The sequence below is a fragment of the Mycetomoellerius zeteki genome, unplaced genomic scaffold (assembly GCF_001594055.1).
Source record: "Mycetomoellerius zeteki isolate Tzet28-1 unplaced genomic scaffold, Tzet1.0 scaffold96, whole genome shotgun sequence".
Lineage (NCBI taxonomy): Eukaryota > Metazoa > Arthropoda > Insecta > Hymenoptera > Formicidae > Mycetomoellerius > Mycetomoellerius zeteki.
In genome coordinates this window covers 330,986-342,354 of record NW_017257999.1, presented here as the reverse complement: position 1 = coordinate 342,354, position 11,369 = coordinate 330,986, and the positions used below count along the sequence as shown (strand labels likewise).

General features: G+C 28.4%; 1 protein-coding gene across 1 annotated transcript in view; it reads right to left on the bottom strand.

Annotated features, from left to right (window-relative positions):
• Positions 1–8,082, bottom strand: part of LOC108730758 (short neuropeptide F) — a 22,385-nt gene extending 14,303 nt beyond the window's left edge. Inside the window, exon 1 of the mRNA XM_018460663.1 lies at positions 8,005–8,082. The gene's annotated coding sequence lies outside the window, so the exon portion shown is untranslated. The remainder of the gene's footprint in view (positions 1–8,004) is intronic.
• Between the last annotated feature and the right edge of the window lie 3,287 nt (positions 8,083–11,369).

Here is an 11,369-nt window from a genome sequence, read left to right as displayed (position 1 = left end):
ACACACACACACACACACACACACACACACACACACACACACACACACACACACACACACGTACAACGATTTTTCATTTTTTATTAAAAAATATATTAATCTCGCTTGAATAAATTATTTAATATTCGCTGAAATGGTTCAAGAAAATTATTTTATTTATTGAAAAATTTGTTAAGTTTCACAGCTGACATTATAGCACTTCGTAATTTTGTGATCAAAAGAGAGTTTGGGAAAATCTTTCTATAGCCTAATGAAATTTTATCGATCAAATCTTTTAGCTCATTCGAGACTGTGAGTCAAAGCGTACCTCTTTACGTCCTCGATTCTCAAAGGGTCATGTTATCGATATCATCGAGGTTACAATATTAACGAGCTATATTTCTATGTCGATATCTAGTTAGCTACGTTATTATTTATGTCATGTAACGGCTCAAGTGACAAGACAAGAAGCAAGAGAAAAAAGAAAACTATCAGCATCGACACTGCGCTTTCTGAATAATTCATTGAATTATAAATTCTACTTAGAAGAGAGGATCGCGTCCGCATCGTGAAACGACGAATATTCGCGTGCACGTGAACAACGTTGTAGAATTAAGTGCATATGTAAACGTTAATTTTTGGCGTAAAATATTAAATTGGATCACACGCAAGTGTCGCATGAACGTGACATTTCCATATCGAATTATCATTTCCACGCAACTCGTGTACTACCACAACCTATCATCTGACTCACGATGAGGGTATCCGCGCAAGCATCGCGATCTCTGTTCCGAACGGTGTATTAATTTAGAGGCAATCCCCATTAAAGCACGCAAAGCAAGAAGGCTTCGTCCGTGTATGACACCTGTGCCAGCGTGTAATCTGCGGCTTTGACCGTAAAATTCAAATATAGACCCATTATACGTGTCTGTTTGAATAATAAACCACGCCTATTTTAAAACCGAACGATCCATTTCGACGTTGTTTTGCCGGGGAAAAGTACGACGTTATTGTCTTCCTTCATTTTCACCTTTAAGGGGAGCCTGAAGCCGTCTGTATTACCGACTAAATCGTAATTTTTATATAACAAATAATTTTTTTTCTCTTTCACAGATTCAAAAATCCTTTTCCAGGATTAAAGTATACACATTAATACGTGTTCGTGAGGTGGAATTTATGCCGAAAACGACAAAAAATTTCGAAATTGAAATCTTAAGAAAATTTTTTGTTGTTCTCGGCATAAATTCTACCTCACAAACACGTATTAATGTGTATATTTTAATCCTGGAAAAGGATTTTTGAGAATCTGTGAAAGAGAAAAAAAATTATTTGTTATATAAAAATTACGATTTAGTCGATAATACAGACGGCTTTAGGATCCCCTTAATATTAATTACACAACAGAAACGCATGTAAACATATTTTTTTTTATTTACCGGGGAAAATTCCATTAACACTAATATGACTTTCATTCCCTTGTCGTTGAAAGTTTAATATTTTTAAATTTGAATGTACAAGTAATGTTACGACTCATCTAAAGAAGAAAATATGCATGAATTTCTCTTAACAGAAAAATACAAGTTATATTGTAAATAAATCATGCAGCATCGAAATAATATTTTTTTTCTTCCTGCAAGCGGGAGAATTGCAGAAAGATAACAAAAATATTGTAATATGGCTTTATATTTATTCTGTATATATCATGTATATATTTATATATACTATCGCTCAGAAATTTCAGTATATCTTATATTTTTGCTAATAATTCCGTTTTTTATTTATAAAATATGAAATTATAATATGATATATAATATATCTCTTATTTTTACAGAAATATTCAATGAAGTTGCGAATTGTCGGAGAATAATTATAAACGAAAATTATAAATAAATTTCTTAAATAAACAAATAACATGTATATCAATTGAAAGAAATATCAATATAATTCACATTTTGAATTAAATATCGATAAACATTTGGATATCATGATGACCATAAACAGTTAAAAAAAATGGAAACAATATATATTCTCAAGTAGAAATTAAATACTTGCTTAAATACAAATCTTCGATTAGAACACTTGAAGAACTTATTGGCAGAATGCCATAAGAGTTTGGTTTCTCTATTACTCTGAACCTAAGGGGCAAAAAGATTAAGCTTGAAGAAATAAAAAATCTGAGAAAAAATAAATTCTTTTTCTATAATAATAAATTGGAAACGTAATAAATGCAAACTGTATTCGTACTTTATTTTTTATATGTATTATGAAATTTCCATAAATATAGATTGTGCTGTAACTTTTCGTAGTCTATCTTATATAATTATCTTTTTCTCTCTAGACAAATATAATATTATTACATATCTAATTGTGTCTTGAATTATTTATTAAATAATAAAATAGGAAATATATTTGAGAGTATAAATTTGAAAAATACAATCAGAGAATTATATTTTAAACAAAAAATATAACTATTTACAAACACACGCGTGAAAATATAGCAAATCTCTTAAAAAAAAGTATTTAATTTATTATAATATGTATAAAATATAATGCCTTCTACATCAAGTATTTTTATTAAACAAATAAATTTGAAATTCTGTTCCAGTGACTGGAGACGGAGAGAGATCCGGTTTATGTTATTATTTATTGCGGTTTACGTCGCGACAATTTCTAACGTACGACGAAACCCAAGTTGTCGAATCCAATTCTATTTGTCGTTCTACGAGCGCGAATTATAGCGTATAATCCGTTGATTACTCACACCGCATTGACCGAGGTAAATCCGTTTAATCGTTTTCGCGTGCTCGATGTTAAACGTACACGAATGCAATACACGCCGATGCGTAATTGCTTTATGAAGCCCATTTTAGACGATGGATAATTCTCATCAGAATTCAAAATAAAATTGAATACATATCTTTATGTTGCACGATATGAAAAATATTTTTGAAAAATCAGAATATATACACAAATACATAAAAATGTAGACGTCAAATTATGTAACATAAAGTTATAAATATTCCTAAAATCTGATGCAAACTGACACATAGATAGTTCAAAGTTTAATATAAGCATGAAAGCGTGCCTCGTCCTTGCCATCGATTTCTTAGATAGCACAATGTGTTTTGCATGGGGTTGTTTTGGAAGGTCTCAAACCATCTCTATGTAAACGCTCTGCATGTAAACTGCTATAAATTCAAAGACAAGTTCTTTATCATCTCTAATAGTAGATTTTTTTTCGGAATTCTTATTGAATTTTCATTGAATAACTAACTAATGGGTCAATTCTAAGCAGAATCGTAAGACTCGTAACGTGTTCTCGTAAAACTTATAAAAACTTATGACTAGTATTTTAATTTTATGCGTATGTATCGTAAGATGTACGATTATTCATAAATACCTACGGTTTCTTATAAATTTTATAGCTTTATAAATAAGAAGCTGTCTGTAAAATATTATATAAAGGTATAAGCACTTAAAAATTTTTACAAGTCTTACAGGAATATATTACGAGCCTTACGATTCTGCTTAGAATTTAGGCATAAAACTCCAATCAAGATTTCGCTAAAGTAAAATTAAAAGTAAATTTAAAGTAAAAAGTATTAATTTAAAAAAAATTGTAGAGAATAACGAACAGTTCAAATAATAATTTCAAATCGCGAGAAGCAATATTTCTTTGTGAAATATCTTCACTATTAAACACTTTGCAGAAAAGTATATATATGTTAAATATTTTTTTTATTATAAAATAAATCCTTTGATGATATATATTTTTATTTAAATATAAAAAATTTCTGTTATTACTGTTAATGAGAAATAAAACATTCCGTTTCTTTTGAAAAAAGACTAAATCATAATTTGAAAATTCTAAAGCTTCGCAACGCGAGCAGATGATAATAATACAGAGAAATATTTCAGGAATATCCCGCATTTCTCAACCATCATTAACGGCAATTTACTTGTTGAGCTTTCCAGGGCAATAATTGCCCATCTTTTTACTCGCTACGTGCTGTACAGGCTTTTAAAGAACATAAATAATTTACGCGTACCGATGAGAAGATGGTAAAATCGTATTTTTGCTCACCAATTATTTTTGCTCGTGAATTCTCTCCGCAGCACTTATATCGACTTTTAATATATTTACCTGCCAGCGTTCAAGAAAAATAACTGTATTTGTTGTATAATCAGTGAGCCAATAATTAAGAAAGAGAGGCTCTATAAGAAAAGAAATATCGATTATCATAGCTCCATCGATGTTCAGTCTCCATGTAACAATATCTGATCGTAATTACTTTTTGCGCTAATTAGTCGTTAGTGAAATGTCTTAATAAACGAGAAGTGTGCGAAAAGCACAGGTCGTTGCGCAATGAAAAAACACATTGTAACTGAATATCGATTTTGGATACCACTTCTGTATATATTGGAATTACGTTTTAAAAGCTGTTTTTCAGCTATCTCGAGAAATTTCCATTTGCGCGATAAGATACTTCGTGCGTATCCCGATTTTGTTTCCCCACAATTACTTATTGTCCCATGAAATTTTCAAGCTGCTCAATTATCAACCCCAGATGACTTTGATTGCATCATATATACGCATGTATGTAATGTTAATAATATTCAAGTTAAATGAATTTTGGTCGTACAATGCCACCGGTATTTTAACGCATAGATGTATTGCACCCACGCATTTCCAGTTGAGAAGTTTGACAAAATGTGAACGCGCGCTGCAGAAAGTTTTTAGAAAAGCAGATTAAAAAATTTGTAACTTTTTACTTACGAATAAATTATATAAATCGTATACGTTCAAGTTCAGTACGAGTTATCCGCTAAGTTAAATCTTTTGCAATACAATTTATAATCTGCATAATCGTGCGACGCGGAAAGTAAAGCGTATATCGAAATTAATATTTCAAGTAAATGTGTGTGAAAGAAATGTCTGTTTTAATACATATAAATATAAAACATATAAAATAATATATAAAATAAAAATAAATATGGGAAACCATAATTTATTATAACGGAAATAATTTATTATAATTTATAATAATAAAGTATTAATACAGATAAAATTTAAAAAACTTTGTACTTTGAAAATTACATTTAATTTTTTATAATTTTTTAAGATTTATACTTAAATTATGCGATTGTAGTAGGTGTAGAAAAAGAACCTAAATTAAAAATATCTAATTCGATAGTTCTATATAAATTATTTTTACTGAAATTTATTTTTGCGTACAATGTCCGAGAAAATGCGGTCAAATCTTTTTATTTAAAGCGTAAATAATCATATTAAATGAACAATTACCATTATTGTATAATAACGACATACGTATAACGTGAAACATCAAGCGCAAAACACAAATAAAAAATAACAATTTACGTCATATTAAATATAATAATATGTAATATATGACATACAATATGCAAACTGAAAATAATTACAGGTTTTAAATGAAATTATTCTAAAATTTGCAAATATATCGGCTGTAAACGTGGATAATCCAGCTATGAAATGTCAATCTTTCTTTGTCCTCTGTTTTATATCTTTGACCTACGTTAGTAATTTATCACCCATTATATCACGATAAAGAAAATAGTAATGACCACGCCGCCGGATAGTTTCAATGGATTTACGTACATCATAATCATAAGGGCAGCGTACTCAATTTTTATGAGGAATACAAAAGCGTTTTTTGTTTAAAAACCATTGATTGGATATATACGCAGCATAGTTACGTATTTAAATTTTTACAGTTAGTTTTATAAAAAATAAGAAAAAATCATAGTATCTAAATAAAAATCTAATTATTATTAAATGTTTAATCTTTCACTAATATCTTTTTATAAATATTCTTTACAGAATACATGGGATTTTTAATTTTTTATCTCTTTAGAGTGTCATTTATAAAAATTGATCTACAGACTTACTCATATGCTTTAAGAAAAAAATTCAATGTTTATATTATTTATATTACGAATGGATATACACAATTTGATAAATACTTTTTACAAATTAACTCGTATTGGTTTTATATGTAGTATATTTTAAATATATATACTACAAATGTATTATAGTATATACAAATACACATATCTGAAATAAATTGATTTAGTAAAGAATATATATTGTATTACTCGAAACATCTAACTTTGACTGCTAATGACGTTCTCTATCGTATTGATGTATTTATATATATTATACAAAATTGTTTTACTAATTATTTAAAATATACAAAATTAAATCACATTAGAAAATTAAAATTGTCCTACTCATCAATTTTGAATTATATGTATCATCATCTAGTCATGTAGAAAAATTATTCAGTATATGGAAAACGATGTATTATTTTTCCCAAAAATTTTTTGTTACATCATGCGTCATGATTGTTCAACTTTTTCAATGGAGATGAAAGTGTATGTGAAACGCACGCATACGTACGCACACACCCAAAACACACACACACACACATATACTAACTGATAAATATGAAAAATCATATTCTTTATATATGATATATTTTTTACCAAGAAACATAACTTGAAAATAAAGATTAATTAAGCTGAGGAAAACTAGCAGTTTGCATTTAACTATTGGTAAATGGTTGCATTATTGACATTTTGATTAATAAAAAAAATCTGATTTTTACATTATAACTGTAATAATCAACACCATTTTTTGTAAAGTAAAATTCATTATACATTATTTATAGTAAATAGGTATCGTTAAAACAAAGTAAATAAATAAGTAATAAAAAACAAATAATATAAAACATTTTAAAGGATGGGCATAATAGATTAATAATCAATAAAATAATTATTCAAATGATCTGTTATTTTTTTCGTCTTGAGAGTCGAACAGGATTGACGGACAAGATTACTCGCATCTCGATTGCATTATAATTGAAAAGTGCAATTGATTTACAATTGCGTTTAATTAATAATAATTGTTTTTTAAAACAAATCGTCGATCCATGCCCATCACTTTAAAAAAACATATCAATAAAATGTACTATAAATCAATGTATTAGATATTTTAAAACAGAATCTAGTATATTATTTATTGGTTTATTGTTGTTGAGTGATTTACCAAATTAAAAGAGCTATACGATCACAAAGTAAATTAAACTTTTTAAGTCTATTTTTAAATGATTTTCTCTCGTAGAAGAATAGAATTCTGTTTGTAATTTTATGTGCCGTATAATTAAAAAAATGTATTACAAAATTAGAATGTACAACATGTATTTAACATATATCAAAATATACCTATATATTAAAATGTAACAAAAGATATAAATACACCCGCAATGTATGAAAATACATAATATACAAAAATAGATATTATAAATAGAATTTTATTTCGAAATTCAGCTCAAATTATAATTTGTTTAAACAGGTTTCAAGAAATAAAAAAAAATTAATTAAGGTAAAATTTTAAGATAATTAATATCACAAATAATATAAGAAACGATGATTTGTCATTGATCATGATTTATGCAATGAAATTATAAAAAATTAGTTAGAAAGTAACGTAAAAGCATTTCACTAAATTATTATAATGATATTTTGGATATATTCATAACAACAATTCTTTTTATAGTCATTGATTATATAGAAGTATTAATAATATGTCTGTTATCATTATTACCGTAACTATATAAATAATAAAATCCTTTCACACTATGAAAAATTTTGATGAAGTAATTTCATTTCACAGAATCAGAGAATATTGAAAATATAATGCTTCCTGATCTTTCCATAATTAAAATGCGCGTAATATGATATGTTAATTATACTCACGACCAATGAATTTAAAGATAAGTCAAACAACGGAAGTTCAATATTAATTATAATAAGATTTTATAGTATTTTCAAAACAAATTGCAAAAAAACACACTTTCCATGATGTGGACTTAGAAATTGTATACGTGAAGATAACTACTAGAAAAGAAAAAGAAATAAAAGTGAAAATAAGGAATAATGCAAAAGGATATGCATAAGAAATAAATCGAGAACTCTTGAACTCACCGAGTTTGAATTCTTGAGCGTTAGTCTCAGGTGACGTGAGTCGAGCAGGAATTGAATGGCTTGCACGTTACGGCGGTAATGATGCGAAGTGTGGCAATACCGAGGGTCCCTTCATATATATGGGAAAGCCGTGCTTTCGTCGGGGGGATGAAAGAGAGACAGGAAGAGAACGAGAGAAAGAGAAAGAGACAGAGTGGGCGCACAGTACAGGTGGCCGCTGGAAAGCGGCCACGCGGCCACGGGGCGCAAGCGTCCTCTTCTTGCCATGCCCCGTTCATCCCTCCAACTTTGCCACTCTCTTGTGACGAAATATAATAACGAGGAGGTGGAAGAACTTACTCGCTCTGGCGGTTTTTTGCAAATTCTCTTTTGCAAAAACGCTTTCATTACGAAATTGTTCTCCAATACGAGTTTTTCTCCAATAGACAATTTGATGATGTATAATTCAATCTCAATGATATTTGACAGGTAGCTACATTAGGTCTATTGATGTTGATATTTAAAATACATGTGTGGGAAGATATTCATGAAAAGATTGAAAAATGGAGACAGTAAAAAAGATTCAGAAAATTGTGATTAGAGAGAAGCCTAACGATTTTTTAAAGGTCACGTTTCGTTTACTCGATCGTGAAGTGTGACAAATTGTATTTTTTTAAATGTAATGCATATGCCATTCTTTTAAAAAACTGTCACTCTCGTGAAAATAACTTTGTATTTTTCGTAATTAATATATATGAAATATTTTACAGTTGGTTTTCACTGATTTTCGGGAAAAACATATTCTGTACGTTAATAATCTACTTCTTTTACACGATGTTTACAGAGAGCATAATTATATATTCAGAAAGTTATGACTCTTTTTTATATTTAATTTCATCTAAAAATAATCGTTTTTATTGAAACAATAAAAGATTAAAGAAATCTCTTTCATGTTTCGTGAAAATTCTAATTCAGTTTCCAATTACTGACGAGTTAAATTTAATTTAACTTTTTTTGCAGACCTATTTTTATTGCTCTTTATATCTCTGTATCTAACTGTACTTTGTGTTTAGACTGAACCACATGTGAGTGAACCCAGGACTACTTTTTTAATTTTTTGAAACTAAAGTAACAAGAGGCAATGTTTTCATGAATCTCCATTAAATTGTGTTGTGGCAGTTTCTCATGTTCGCGCGACATCGCGGTATTGTTGTAAAGTCAAATATTTGAAAACTTTAAAAAATTTTGCCACATGGGAAGCAGCACAGAAGTTAGCAGCCGCTTGTTTTATTATGCCTGTGATCCTTACAAGAGAGGGCCATTTTCATTAAGAATTCTCTGCATCGTGGTTGCTGCCACATACCATAACGGAGAAGGTGGTTTTTATTTTAACGAGATCGTCCTGTGTGATGTGCTTTCTTTTCCTCTTTTTTTTCTTTTAATTATACGTCGTACGAATCTTACTTATATTAGTGCGAAGCACATCAATGTTCCGTCTAAGGGATGAAATAGGTTCTTGCGTCTTTGAGGTCAGAGTCCTGTAGCAAACTGACTTTGAGACGAAGCAGAGATTTCTGCGAAAAATTTGCATACGTGAGCTTTCAGATTTTGGACCTCGAATTAATCTATCTTAACTGATAAAGCGATATAGATTGTCATCGTCTTTAAAAATGTTCTCCTAAAAATTGTAAATTTATCAACATACTGTCCCCAATCAATATTTTAGGAAATGCTTCTTAATATTTTTAAAGAGCTTTATTTCTTAGGCCGGTATTTAAATTTGAGAGAGAGAGAGAGAGAGAGAGAGAGATTCTTATTTATATAATGTCTTAAGTACAATCTTATGAAATTACAAGCCAATCAGACGGTTGCATTAGCATCTTAAGACATTACTTAAGACGATCTTAAAATATACAAATAGACTATGAATACGGCACTATAGGATACAGTTTGTGTGTTTCCATATTATAAATCAAATTAAATTTTACAAAAGCCTTGTTATTTCTATTAAATAATAGGTAAATCAAATTAATAGTTCTTGCACCAAATAAATATATGTTAACATTTAATAAATATTTAATTGGCACTATTCGAATAAATATTTATTAAAATTTAATACATTTTTCTCTCAGTGCGCCCTTAGAGAAAATTTCGAGAAGAATTATATGTAGAAATTCTTCTTATCTTTTAGTTAAATATCTTTGAATTATTTTAAATGTCAACTTTTTAATTAAAGTAACAGAAAAATACAATCAAACTTGAAATTAATAAACAAAATAAACTTTACTACATCTTTTAAGAAATTTAATTCCAGAAAATTTTTTAATGTATTTCTGTTGGAAACTGTCTGTTTCTATAAAAAAAAAGAAAATTAGTCTAATATTCAAATTAGTTCTGCTCAAAATTAATCAAAATATGTGTTATTTTAACGTATATTTGCATATATATATATACAGAATTATATTTTCTTTCTTCTCCATTTTCTCTTATACTTTCCTTTTTTTAATGTTTGATTTTTAATTGTTTGCTAATCACGTATGGGATTGAATGCGTACAACACAGAACTAAGCAAAAATTGATATTTATTTCTGCGCAGTTCACAATTGATCTTTTGTTCTTTCTTTCGTGTGCATTTCGCTCGTTTTCACGATACGAACATCTAAATTAAAAATCTACATTCAAAAATTTTACTGTGTTTTCAGTTAATTCACACAGAAAATTTGCTTGTCAAATCACCGAGAGATGAAAATCTCTAGCCTCTCCATTTTAACAATACAAAAAATAATTATTTCACAAATCTCACATTTCCTATCATTTTAATTATCGGTTCATTTGTAGTTTTTCACATCGATTGAAATGGAATACGTTATCTATTTAAGAAGTACGATATCATAACAAAAATATTTAAATATCATTTTTCTATTCATCTATTGTTGACCAATAATTATAAAAGATTATTAAAAACGAATCTTTTATAAAACTTACAGACAGATTTATTTTTAACAAAATTTTGCTCTCAATCCACTTGCGAAATCATAAATATTTATTATAGATAATTGTCCAGCAACTTTTTATTAAAATGAAGTTTTACTTTAAATAATTCGACTTTTTCTTAAGTTTTTCATGGGATACAGTTTGTGTGTTTCCATATTATAAATCAAATTAAATTTTACGAAAGTCTTGTTGTTTCTATTAAATAACTTTATAATACGCCCTGCTTGTGAGATTATCTGTAATGAAAACGATCGATCTAAGATTCAGCGAGAAATTTCCTTCTCCTTAATGATTATGCCAAAGTTATTCTGGTATAACAATGAGAAAATGCACGTGAATTGATAGTCATTATCTGGTTATCAAATTGCACGCCGTCTATATTTCTCATTTTG